General features: G+C 35.6%; 1 long non-coding RNA gene across 1 annotated transcript; it reads right to left on the reverse strand.

Annotated features, from left to right (window-relative positions):
* Positions 1-309: 309 nt before the first annotated feature.
* Positions 310-10,946, reverse strand: LOC130541653 (uncharacterized). The gene is made up of 3 exons (XR_008955736.1): positions 9,407-10,946; positions 5,214-5,372; positions 310-1,998 (listed from the first exon to the last, which is right to left on the reverse strand). It is a non-coding gene; the product is annotated as an uncharacterized LOC130541653 (long non-coding RNA).
* Positions 10,947-14,634: the final 3,688 nt, after the last annotated feature.

Below are 14,634 nucleotides of genomic sequence, written 5' to 3' on the forward strand. Positions count from 1 at the left end.
TTGGGCACTTTAAAATGTTACTAAGAGGGAAGATCTCATGTAGCATTCTTACCACATAGACACAAACACACACACATATATGCATGGACACACACATGCACACACACACAAACAATCATAAGGACATGGGGAATTTTTTGGAGATATTGGATAGGCTTATTTCCTTGATTTTGGTGATAGCTTCACAGGTCTATGCGCATGTCCAAACTCATCAAATTGTATACATTAATTATGTACAGTTTTGTCCTATATCATCTGTATTAGTCTGTTTTCATGCTGCTATAAAGAACTACCTGATACTGGGTATTTATGAATAAAAAAATTTTAATTGATTCATGGTTCCACAGGTTTAACAGGAAGCATGGCTGGGAAGCCTCAGGAAACTTACAATCATGGTGGAAGGCAAAGGAGAAGCAAGCACATATTACCATCATGGAGCAGAAGAGAGAGAGCAAGCAAGGGGGGAACTGCCACACACTTTTAAACCAACAGATCTCGTGAGAACTCACTCACTATCATGAGAACAGCATGGGGGAAATCCACTCCCATGATCTAATCTCCTCCCTTCAGGTCCCTCCCCTGACATGTGGGGATTACAATTTGACATGAGATTTGGATGGGGACACAGAGACAAATCATACCATCCCACTCCTTGCCCTTCACAAATCTCATGCCCTTCTCACATTTCAAAATCAATCATGCCTTCTCAACAGTCCCCCAGAATCTTAACTCATTCCAGTGTTAACTGAAAAGTCCAAGTCCAAAGTCTCATCTGAGACAAGGAAAGTCCTTTCCGCCTATGATTCTGTAAAATAAAAAACAAGTTAATTACTTCCAAGATACAATGGGGGTATAGGCATTGGGGAAATGTTCCCATTCCAAATGTGAGAAATTGGCCAAAACAAAGGGGCTACAGGCTCCATGCAAGTCCGAAACCCAGCAGGGCAGTCATTAAGTCTTAAAGCTCCAAAACAATCTCCTTTGACTCCATGTCTCATATCCAGGAATGCTGATGCAACAGTGGGGGGCTCCCAAGGTCCTGGGCAGCCACCAGAGTAGCTGGGACTACAGCTATGAGCCACCACACCGGGCCTTCCTAAAGATTAATGATCAATCTACGGCCTAAGCAATCCAAGCCATAAGCAGTGTCTGAAGATTAGGTAAAGATGTAATGTGCCTGCAGATGAACCCTAAGTCCATTTCTGCTACTTCAAAAGTTATTGCAGGGAGCTTCAGTTCTAGCCAGTGCTTTCCACACAAACCTGCAAATATGTCTTTTCTCTTAACTTTAGGTCTATGGAGAAAAGGTTGAAAGGCCGAAAATGACTGATGAACATGATATATAATGACAGCTGGCTCTTAAAGATTCTGTTAGCCCCTGGTATTAGGAAATCCAAGTGAAAGGCCCTGATTATGCTAAGGGTTGCAAGGATGCCCAATAATATTTGAATTTCAAATAAACAACAAATAAGTTTAACATAACTATGTCATAAATATTGCACGGAACACACTTTCACTAGAAAAATATATCTTTAGCTGAAATTCAAATTTAACTGGGTATCTTGTATTTTTATTTGCTAATTCTGGTAACTAATATAGCTTACATGAACTCTTGCAAAAGTATCCAAAATGCATTTCTTATCACATGTTTCAAGGACTGCTTCTTGCTTAAGGAAAGACTTCTGGTTGTCCTGGAATTTGAGGTGCTTGAAGGTCTGCTGTCAGCTCAACTTTGCATCTTCTTTCTCTGGGATGGCCCTCCCATACCACTTTTAGTCACGCAAAATCTCTTGTACTTTTGAGCAGGTCATATGTTTCTATGTTTCCCCATCTTCTCGAAGACTGTCTTCATCACCTGCGTGGCCATTGCTCACTTTTCTCTTTGTAGAAACTGTCTTCAAAATCTAGGTCAAATATCATACATCCATGATTCCTTGGCTGGCTCTCCGAAAGCTCAAATAGTAATTTTTTAAAAATTAATAATGTCTGTCTTTTTGTCTATGAACAGAAATGCATCATCAGTGCTGAGACAGAAGGACTAAAAGATTAAGGTTTCAGAAGCACTGGGAGATCTGGGAATGGGAAGTCCAGAAGAGTACCCATCAAAAGTTAGGGTGGCTGACCTGAAGGCCTCAGACTGAAAGCACCAAAGTAGTTGGTTCTCATGAGCTCTCTGGGGATGGGGACTGTGAGAATCCCCATAACTGGTGGGAGCTCCTACCAGCTCATTCAAGCTACAGCCTCAGGCACATGGCCCTCAGGGCCATGCTGGCCAACCACACAGCCCTGCAGATTGCTCCTGAGAATAAGGACTGCTCTTTTCACACCTGGGGGAGTGCCTCTCGTTGGTCCACTCAAATGTGGAACTACGGATAGAAGGGATATTGGGCAATGCAGTTCCCAGCTTGTTTTTGGCATACAGAAAGGGTCGCGGCAGGGCCGGTCTACAGAATGCAATTTAGCATATCACCTTTGCTTCAAAGACATCATCTTGGCTTTTGTAATTTTATTAACTGGATTTGTAGACTTACCTTGGATGGGGATGGCATCTTACATATTCTTTGATTTGCAATTCCCAGCATAGTGCTTAGCAAATCTTCAGTAAATGAACAAATAAATCAAACTTAAAAGTATAGCAGAAGGCCTAGAGTCTATCCTCAGCTCCACACATTCTTATTATTTTGCCAAAATCACTAATTACAAGCCTTCATATTTGCATCATTAAAACTATATAAACATCTCCATCCCACACTCCCATACTTTTTTTAAATTAACAGTTGTGAGTGATATCACTCCATGAGTGATAGAGATAGCTCTGTAGGCTGAAAGAGCTGTTTACAAAAATAGGATCTCTTTTAAAAAAGATGTTAGTAATTTTAATTATACCACATTTAAGCAGCAGAAGGGGGATTTATTTTGTCCTCTGCATAATAGTTTCCTTTTTTATGATGCTACAGCCATTTCTTAGTAAATAAATGAATTAATTAAAAATTATTGCTTTAAAATTATGATTTATTGCTCCCACAGATGATTATAAAAGCCATGTACCCATGCTTCAAAGAGTAAACACAAGAGGAGTCTTCTCCTACTGTGACAATATGCCACATATGGAAAAATCAAGATGAACAACTTAATAAACCTTTAAAAACTGTTGCCATCACTTTTGGTCACTGTCACTGTACAGGATTATTTACAGGGCTTCTGAGGTACACTAATAATTTTCCTCTACTTTCATGCCACCAGTTACCTTGGCTTGCCTTCATTTACTGAGTAAGGTAAAATGCTGTCATAAATGTTTATCATGATCTATGTTACATGCTACTGGTATAGTTGGCAGAGGACATTACCTCACAAGGGAGGTGGCCTGGGTATTAATATCAGTATTGGCTCAAAGAAGATGCTTTAGCTTCCTTCCAGTTCTCAGCTGCTTTTTCATCTTGAAAATAACCTCATTCAGATAATGAGGATTCTAATACTCTGTTCTGCTCAAAATTTTTATTAATGCATAATAACTTTACATATTTTGTACCACGTGATAGAAAGATATAAAATGTGTTTTAATAGGGTTTGAAAAATCACAATTACTGTTATTTCATAATTTATATTAATTGCAGAATCAGATTTCCCAGCAATAAACTAGTACTTGAAAGTGAATGAGGAGGTAACTTCATGGAAATGATGAAATAAGAAGCCCCATCAATTGATTTCTCCATGGAAACAACCTTTAAACTGACAAGAAACTGACCATATCAACTTTTTCAAAATTCTCAGATCCCATGGAAATCTCACAATACCAAGGGAGTGTTTAGTGAAGAAAGAGGCTTCAAAGTCTCATTAATATATAGTTATGTCCATTTTGTTTACCTATCTAACTTTCTCTAATCCCTAGGCTCATGGCAGCACCCCTCAGTCTGGAGTGGCTTTCCAGGAAGCATCTGATTAAATAATTTAAGACATATAGTAGCTACTTATAGAGCTCTGGGCCATGGGACCATAGATGAGGCAAGCAACAAAGATTACCACAAGCCTGGGAAGAAGGAGGCTGAGAAGGAAGCTTCTTTGGGGAAATAGATATTCTGAAGGGTTTCCAGATATAACAGGAAATATGAAGTATACTATTTATGCTCAGGACTGGACATACATTCAGAAAAAATCTAAGAGTACCGTAGTATTGTAAGTCTAATATTGGGCTTCATGTAAACAGAAAGTGAAGGCTAAGGCAGAGTCACACATGGCTCGACCTAAAGGACTACCTCAGTCAGAGCCTGTCTTCAAAGTTTGGGAGACTTTTTTTTTTCTTTTAGACTCCAAGCATTTCATCAACTCTCTGTCAGGTAACTGGCTAACTGATGAGATAATAGAATAGAAACTGTGGTGGCAATATACGAGAAGAAATATATTCTTTGCAAAAATAGTTTGGAAAAGTCACTAAACAAATAGATGACTGCAAACCTCAACAATACACAATAGCAAATTCTGAAGTGGAGGAAAGACTAATTTCTAGTATTACTACATTCAAAGTGCCAAATTTCAACCAAAAATTATAAGACATATAAAAAAATTGGAGGCTGGACATGGTGGCTTATGCCTATAATCCCAGCACTTTGAGAGACTGAGGTAGGTGGGTCACTTGAGGTCAGTAGTTCAAGACCAGCCTGGCCAAAATGGTGAAACCTCACCTCTACTATAAATACAATAATTAGCCAGGTGTGGTGGCACACACCTGTAGTACCAGCTACTCAGGAGGCTGAGGCAGGAGAATCGCTTGAACCCAGGAGGCAGAGGTTGCAGTGAGTTAAGATTGTGCCACTGCACTCCAGCCTGAGCAACAGAGCAAGACTCCATCTCAAAATATATTATATATATAGAAATTATGGCTCATTCACAGGAAAAAAAAAGAAAATAAATTTACAGAAACTGTATCCAAGGAAACTCAGGCATTAAACTTACTAGACACTTTAAATCAACCAGCTGAAATATGTGCAAACAGCAAGAAAAAACAATTAATAAAGAACTGAAGAAAACTAGGAGAATGATGTACAAACAAGTCAAGGATATCAATAAAGATATAGTATAAAAACAAAATAGAAATTTGGATACTAAAAAGTATAATAACTAAAGTGAAAAATTCACCAGAAAGGTTCAACAGCAGATTTGAGTAGACAGAAGAAATAATCAGTAAACTTAAAAATAGGACAATTGAGATAACTTACTGTGAAAAGAGGAAGCAAAGCAAGCAAGTCTCTGTAAGATAATTCATTGGTTATTTTGGTCTCAGGATGCCATTTTGTAACTTGCTCTTGTACACTGCCTTCATGACTTGAAAGAATTAATGCATCTTCAAAATTCTGCTCTGTACCTAACAACAGAGTCTGAAAACATAAGAATTATAGTATGCTTTCTCTTTTTGTTTCTCTAAAGCCCTTCTATAAAGTAAATAGGTCAAATCTTTTTCATCAAAGTTGACATGGCTTGCCATGGGTCTAGATAAGACTAGAAACTGGACTCTCCAAATTTCTATTATAAACTCAAAATCTAAGTATTGTTTTGGACCTATCCACAGCAGCTTCGTGTTCAGAAGTAGAAACGACTTTGTCAAAGTGTTCTAGCAAGTAAGATTGTTTTAAATAGAAAAGAATTTATTCTAATGCATCATGATGAAGTGATTTAAAATTTACATTTTAGTATATTTCTGCTGAACTTGACTCTCTATGATTAAGTTGTCTTTCTTATACAGCTTTGGGAATTTTACAAAATATAAGATTGTCAGTCCAGTTCTTTACAGAAAAAAAGTTTGACGGGTAATTTCCATTATCTTCTTTATTATCAGAAAGACATGATAATTATTATAATTGCTTCTTTTAACAATTTTAATAATAAGACAAATATTTTCAGTATTTAGTATGAGCTAGTTACTGTACCAATTCTAGGCAGGCATGGTTTTCTGTAATTCTAGTGGGAACATAGGGAGGAAAGTTAATTGAATTTATATATAAGGAAATTAAACTGAATATCTTAAGAAATTTGCTCAAGTATACACAGTCAGAAAAATGACTGGTCCAAAAGGTGAAATTAGACCCCCAAATCCCTAGGTCATGTTCTTTCTGTTAGGCTTAATAACTGCCAAAATGCAAGCCCTTAGTTTGCAGTCTTTAATGCAGATTTTCTTCGCTGTATTAAACCTTACAGACATTACTGACATCAGATGAAATTGTGTCTTCTCCCTGGGCAGAGAAACACTTTTAAGATGTTCCCCAAATAATAGATGAGCACAAGGCTAGATGCATAGCACTCAGACAGAAAGAGGAGACAAAGAACATTGCGGGCCAACTCTGTAATTGCACCTAAGTCATCTCATCAACTCCTCACAGCACATGACATTACAGCTGAGGAGACTAGGCTAGAGTTCCTACAGAGCTTACCGAAACCCCTAAGTTCATGCCTGTGTGTCCTCTTGTATGTGTGTGGCTTGGGGACAAAGATGTCCAGGGCAGGTGGGACAAAGCAGGAGGAATCACATTTGATTCTAATCTTTTTCTACTATGCTTTTTAAATTTGTTACGATGAACAAATCAGAATTACTTTTAGAAAATAATGTGTTTTCTATTCTACCTCATTTCAAATTGATTAGTGAAGAGGAAGATCAGCGGTCACGTGATCTCTTTGAAGGGTCAAAATAACTGGATTGAACACAAATAAGCAGCAGTTATTTCAATAATTTCTCAAACACACTGGGCAAGGTTTGGGGTCTTTCATTCTAGTGTTTATTAACTGGTCATTAAAACAACAGAAAATACAAATGAATTAAACGAAATATCTCAAGCAAGCTCATTGAGAAAAGTTCTGTGTCATTGTATTGAGACCTCACATTTCAGCTATTTGATACAAGTTTTAAAAAGCAAGGAAATATTTAGAGAGAAATTTAACATGTTTAACAACAATTTGTGGAAATGCAGCAATATCAAAAACTTAACTTAGCATTAGAAATTTATAATTATTTTCCTGACCATTAATTTCCACAGTAACAACAGATAGTAAAAGTAAAAGACAGATCCTCACCAGCAAGCAGCTTAAGGTAGGATAGGAAGGGATGCACCAGAAATGGTGAATAATAATAGGAGAGAATTTTTAGGTAAGTGAAGTAAACTGTGCCTCTTTCAACCTTCTCAAACTTTGTTGTGTTTTTAATGAAATTCTAAGAATCAACCCCTTCGATCATATTTCCATATAGTAATGTAACAAATGTTTTTAAAATTTACATAGCTTCTTCCCAAACTGCATTTCCAATTAGTAATTAAAATCAAATTATTTTATCTCTCCTAATACTTTATCTTCTACATGACTTTAAATATGAAAAATAAAAGCATAAATATCTTATTTTTAAAAAGGAAAAGTATTCTATAGATATTGAATATTTTCAATAGAAAAAGATCTTTACATTTAAAAAATAGAAGAAATCACAAAAGATAATAATTCTATACTTTAACACATAAAAGTTAAAAAGTAATATATAAACTTTCAGTTTCTAGTCTATTAAAATAGAAAGAAGCTTAGAAGCCACCACTCATACCCACACAACTAGAACAAAGCTGAACAAACTGAAAATCAATAATGTTTTTCAGATCCGTCAGATAATAGAGGTCATAGGGCACTGCTGCCTGGAAAACTGGAGAGGCAGGTACCAAGAATCATAGCCTGCTGGGGCAGAGGCCCAGGAGCAGAGGCCCACAGCTGAGCTAATACTTGAACTGCAATTAGCAAATACTGGTGACCCAAAGTGGACTAGCTTGAAAGTTAAAAACACCAAGGGATCGAACATTAGAGGGATCCACACTCTTTCTTGCGTTTTACCTCCAGGAGCCCCACCAGGTTCTCAGAATTATTACAGAAAAATTCCTTCAAGCTTCCAGCAGAGGGGAGGAAAAGAAACCATTTTGAAATATGCTTAAAGAATTATTTTTTCCTTAATAAAATCCAGCCCACAGGCAAACTATTTCACTCAAGACCAGCTGACTTGGGTCTTATTGCCTTACCAATGTGGGGAAATAAAAATATCCAACTCAACCCCTGCTAGCTTTTGACTTGGGAAAAGGAAAGGAAAATACTAAAATCTAGCCATTTCTAGCCTTCTTTTCCTACCTAAATGGAGGCGGGAGGGAGCTAGGAAGTAATTCTAAAGGTCACAGCCCAGAGGCACAGTCTCACTAAGAGACTAAGATTGAATGATGGTATTACAGGAGACACCCCCCTCGCCACCTCCACATCAGTTAGCCTTCTGTATAATAACAGGGAATTACAGATAAAATGACCACAAGATTCAAACTCTATATGAGGAGGATCCAAGACAACGGAAAAGATAATCCAAAATACTAGAGAAAATGTTAGCTTCTGGCACCTAGAGCAAGAGAAAACAGTATACACACCTACAATTGAGCCAGATAAATGTAAACCTCACACTAAAGGCCTATTTATTTCAGTTCCTTTTACCTGACACATTAGGTCTGGCTCTCAAAAAAAAAAAAGTTACAAGGCATGAAAAAGGCAAAAATAAATTAAAAAGCAAAACAAGCTAAACAAAAATAAAACAAAACCAAAAATAAAAACAAAAAACCTTAAAGACATAAAATATCAGAATCAGACTCAGATACACCAAGGATTATAAAACTTATCAGTCCAGGAATGTAAATTAACTATGATTAAAATATGCTAAGGATGCTATTGGAAAAGTAATCAACAAGCAATAACAGATGGAAAAAGTAAGCAGAGAGATGGAAACTGTAAGAAAGAATAAAAAAGAAAGGCAAGAGATTGAAAAAAAGAAAAAAAGGTAATATAGACCTGAAGAAAGCCTTTGATGGGATCATCAGTAGACTGGACACAACTGGAGAAAAAAACAGTGAGCTTGAAACATGTCAACAGACACTTCTCAAACTGAATAAGCAAAAGAAAGACAAAAAGAAAGAAACAATAAGAAAACAGAGAACAGATTATCTAGTAACCGTTGGAAAATTACAGAAGGTATAGTAGATCCATAATGTGAATAGCAAAAGAAGAAAGAGAAAAAGAAACAGAAAAAATTAGTAGAATTAATAATGGCTTAAGTAATGGAGAATTTTCCAAAATTAATGACAGATACCAAACTACACATCTAGGAAGCTCAAGGAAAACCAAGCAGGATAGAGCCTTTTTTTTGTTTGTTTTTTTAAAAAGCATCTAAGCATATCATATTCAAACTGCAGAAAAATCAAAGAGAAAGAGAAAATTTTGAAAGAAGCCACAGATAGGGAAACGCCTTACCCAGAGAGGAACAAGGAAATGTATTATGTTAGAATTCTTTCTGGAAATCACGTGAGCAGAAAGAGGAGTGGGGTAAAATATTTACACTATTGAAAGAAAATACACCCACTTGAAATTCCATATCCAGTAAAATTATCCTTCAGAAATGAAGAAATAAAGATGTTTTCAGATAAAAATTGAGAGAATTTGTCACCAGGAGGCCTGCCTTTCATGATATGTTAAAATACCTTCTTCAGAGGAGGAAAATGATGCAGGTTAGAAACTTGTATCTACATTAATAAAGAAAGAGCATTTTTTTAAAAAAATCAAGAAAGGGCCTGGTGTGGTGACTCATGCCTGTAATCTCAGCACTTTGGGAGGCCAAGGCAGGCAGACTGGTTTGAGCTCAGGAGTTCAAGACCAGCCTGGGCAACATGGCAAAACCCTGTCTTTACAAAAATATAAAAATTACCCTGGAATTGGTGGCTTGTGCCTATAGTCCCAGCTAGTCAGGAGGCTGAAGCTGGAGAATCACTTGAGCCCGGGAAAGCAGAGGTTACAGTGAGCCGAGATTGTGCCACTGCACTCCAGCCTAGGCAACAGACTAAGACCCTGTCTCAAAAAAAAAAAAAAAAAATCAAGACAAACTAAAATATTTTGTCTTATTCTTAATTAGTGTAAGAGAAAATAGTTTTTTTCAAAATAATATTAGCAACAATGTACTAGCTAATTATAGCATAGATAAGTAAAATGAGTGATAGAAATACTATAAGGAACAGGAGAAAAAATTAGGAATATACAGTTACAGGGTATCTGCATTATCTAAACATCAGTAGATAATGCAGCATTAATTATCAGTAGATAATGCATGCTCTCAAATTATAGCATTATTCAAGAGTGGAGTTAGATTAATTACAAATGTATATTGCAAATGCTAGGGCAACAAGTAAAATGAAATATAAAATAAACAAAATAAAATAATATATTAAGTTATAATTGGTATGGTAAAAGAGAATCGATAATGGAATCATATGAAACCCTCAAGTAAAACCAAAGAAGGCAGAAAAGAATAGAAGACCAAAAAAATAAGATACAAACAAAGATCAAGGGCAACAAATAGAAAACAGTTACAGGTAATGTAGACATTAATCCAACTATATCATTAATCACAGTAAATGTGAATGGTCTAATATATCAATTAAATATACCAACTAAAAGGTAGAAACTTTAAAAGTGAATAGAAAAACAAAAGCCAACTATATGTTGTCCATAAGAATATAAAGACACAAAAGGGTTAAAAGTAAAGGCATAAGGAAAAACATACTATGATTACAATAATCAAAAGAAATCATGAGTAGCTATATAAGTTTCAAACAAAGTAGACTTCAGAGAAAGGAAAATTAACAGAAATGAAGAGGGACATTACATAATGATAAAGTAGTTGATATGGTTTTGCTCTGTGTCCCCATAAAAATCTCATCTTGAACTATAATCCCCACTTGTGGGGGGTCGAGGGGACCTGGTGGGAGGTGATTGGATCATGGGAGCAGTGTACCCCATGCTGTTCTCATGATAGTGAGTTATTATAAAATCTGATGGTTTAAAAGTGTGTGGCATTTCCCCTCTCACTCTCTCTCTCTCTCTCCTGCTCCACCATGGTAAGATGTGCTTGTTTCCTCTTCACCTTTCACCATGATTGTAAGTTTCCTGAGGCCTCCCAGTCATGCTTCCTGTTAAGCCTGTGGAACTGTGAGTCAATTAAATCTCTTTTCTTAATAAATTACCCAGTCTCAGGTAGTTTTTTTTATAGCAGTGTGAAAACAAACTAATATAGTGGCCAATAAGTCATAACAATCCTCAATGTGTATGCACCTAACAACATAGCCTCAAAATACTTTAAGTGTAAACAGAACTGCAGGGAGAAATAGACAACTCTACTGTTTTAGTTAAATCTTCAATGACTCTCCATTTATAATTAACAGACCCAGCAAGCCGAAAATATGTAAGGACAGAGTTGAAATGAACGCCACCACCAATCAATTGAACCTAATTGATATCTATAGAACACTTCATTCAACAACAGCATAGTACAGACTTTTCTCAATCTCACGTGAAATACTCACCAATAAATTATACAAATATTATTCAATCTCTTTTAAAAAATACAAGAGAGTAATTTGCTTAGTAATTAATTCTATGAAGACTGCATTAGTCTGAAAACAAAATCAAGCAGAGACATTACAGAAAAGGAAAGCTATAGGCCAATATTTCTCATGAACATAAATATAAAAACCTGTAAATAGACAGAACATAGAAAACAAAATATTAGCAAATTGAATGCAACAGGTTATACACCATAACAAAGTGGAATTTATCCCAGGTATTAAAAGCCCTTTGAACATTAGGTAATCAATCAGTTTAATCAATAAATCAACATACTAAATAATAAAGATTATATATTCATTATAAAAATAATGCAAAAAAAGCATTTGACAAAATCCAATATTAATTCATGATAAAAACTCAGTAAAGTAGAAATAGAGGTAAATTGCCTCAACTTCATAAAGAACATTCATAAAAATTTACAACTAACATCATACTTAATGGTGAGACACCAGTTGCTTTCCTCATAAGATCAGGTTAAAAGCAAGGATGTATCCTTTCATTGATCTTAGTCAACATGATACTGGAAATCCTACTTAGTGAAACAAAAAATAAAAATAAATCAAAGGTATATAGAACAGGAAAGAAAAAATAATACCATCTTTGTTTGCAGATGACATAATTGTTTATGTACAAATCTCAAAAAAATCAAAAACCAATCTAGAACTAAGTAATTATAGTAAGTTTGCAGGTACTATATTAATATACAAAAGTCAATTCATTTCAAAGATAGTTGATATTTAAAATTTTAAAATACAACAGAATTTACACTAGCACAAATAAATGAAATCCCTGAGTATTAATCTAAAGAACTATCTATAATATCTATACGAGGATACTACAAAACTCTGATGAAAGAAATCAAAGCTCTAAATAAAAGGAGAGATATTCTATCTCGAGAGACAGAAAAACTTAATCTTGTCAAGATATAAGTTCTTGCCAACTTGATCTATAGATTCATTGTAATTTCAACCAAAATTAAAAGGTTGTTTTGTGTCTATTAACAAAGTGATTCTAAAGCTTATATGAAAAGGCAAAAGACCCAGAATTGCCAATAAAATGCTGCAGAAGTACAAAATTGGAAGCCTGACACTTCTCAACTTTAAGACTAACTATAAACGATGATCGAGGCAGTGTGATATTGGTGAAATAGTAAACAAATAGATCAATGGAACAGAATACAGTGCTCAGGAATAGACTTATACAAATACATTCAACTAATCTTTTACAAAAGGGTAAAGGTAATTCAATGCAGAGAGGATTCAGTACATTGAACAAATGGTGCTGGAAAAACTAGATCTCTATATGCAAAAAAAAAAGTAAATTTAGATGCAGACTGCAACTTCTCAAAATTAACTCAAAATATATCATAGATCTGAATGTAAAATGCAAAATTATAGAACTTGTAGAACATAATGTAGGAAAAATCCAGGTGCCCTTGGATCTGGTGACAATTTTTTAGATACAACACTTCAATCCATGAAGGAAAAAAAAATGGCAAGATGGACTTCATTAGAGTTAAAAATCTCTACTCCGTGAAAGATAATGCCAATAGAATGAGAAGACAAGCCACAGACTGAGAGAAAATATTTGTAAAACACTTATTAATAAATAATTTGCATCCAAAATATATAAAAAGTTCTTAAAACTCAACAGTAAGGAAGCAAACAACTCAATAAAAAATGAACAGAAACCAAAGAGGATAAGCTGATGGCAATTAGACATATGAAAAGATGTCAAACATCATGTATTGTTGTAGAATTGCAAACCAAAACTATAACGAGAAACCGTCACACACCTATGAGAATGGCAAAAACCCAAATAACAGCAAACACCAAATACTGGCAAGGTTGTAAAGCAACAGGAACTCTCATTCATTGCTGGTGGAAATGAAGGATGGTCCAGCCACTTCAGAAAACAGTTTGACCGCTTCTTAAAAACCAAACATATTCTTATCAGGCAATGCAGCAATTACACTCCTTGGTATTTATCCAAATGAGGTGAAGAACCTGCGTCCACAGAGAAACCTTACATGGATATTCATAATTGCCAAAACATGAAAGCAACCAAGATGTTCTTCAGTAGGTGAATGAATAATCTGTGTTACATCCATACAATTGAATATTATTCAGTGATGAGAATAAATAAGCTATCAAGTCATGAAAAAATAAGAAGTAACTTAAATGGCTATTACTAGGTGAAACAAGTTAGTCTGAAAAGTCTACATACTATACAATTCCAACTATAACCCACTTTGAAAAAGTGGGAATTTTAGGGCAGTAAAATTATCATGTATGATATTACAATGGCAGGTGCATGTCATTATACTTTTGCCAAAACTTTTAGGACTGCACAATAGGAAGACTAAACCCTAATATAAATTATAAACCTAAGTTAATAACAAACTTAAGCTAATAACAATGTATTGATATTGATTCATTAATGTTAACAAATGTACTATAGTAGTTGTGGTGGTCAATTTTGTGTCAACCTGACTGAGACACTGTGTGTCAGTTATTTGGTCAAACATTGTTCCGGGTGTATCTCTGAAGGTGCTCTAGATGAGAACATATGCGTTGATAGACTGAATAAAGCACATTGCCCTCCCGTCTGTGGGTGACCCTCATCCAATCAATTGAAGATCTGAAAAGAACAAAAAGACTGAGCAAGAGGAGATTCCTCCTGCCTGGCTGCCTTAGCCAGGACATTGGTCTTTTCCTGACTTAAACTGAAACATGGGTTCCTTTTAGGTTTGAGGCATAGGCTTTTGGACTACAACTTATACCCTCACCTCCTCTGGTTCTCGGGCCTTTGGACTCGGACTAGAACCATGTTGGCTTTCCCGGTTCAGGCTGCCAGATTCAGACTAGAATTACACCATCACTTTTCTTTGTCTCCAAATTGTGAGGTGTCTATCTTGAGACTTCTTTACCTCCATAATCATTATAATCATTTAAACCAATTTATTTCTTTTTTTTTTTCTTTTTTTGAGACAGAGCCTTGCTCTGTCACTCAGGCTGGAGTGCAGTGGCACAGTATCAGCTCACTGTAAACTCTGCCTCCCAGGTTCAAGTGATTCTCCTGTCTCAGCCTCCCAAGTAGCTGAGATTATAGGCACATGCTACCATGCCTGGCTAATTTTTGTACTTTTTTTTTTTCGTAGAGATGGAGTTTCCCCTTGTTGGCGACGCTGGT

The sequence above is a fragment of the Pan paniscus genome, chromosome 6 (genome assembly GCF_029289425.2).
Source record: "Pan paniscus chromosome 6, NHGRI_mPanPan1-v2.0_pri, whole genome shotgun sequence".
Lineage (NCBI taxonomy): Eukaryota > Metazoa > Chordata > Mammalia > Primates > Hominidae > Pan > Pan paniscus.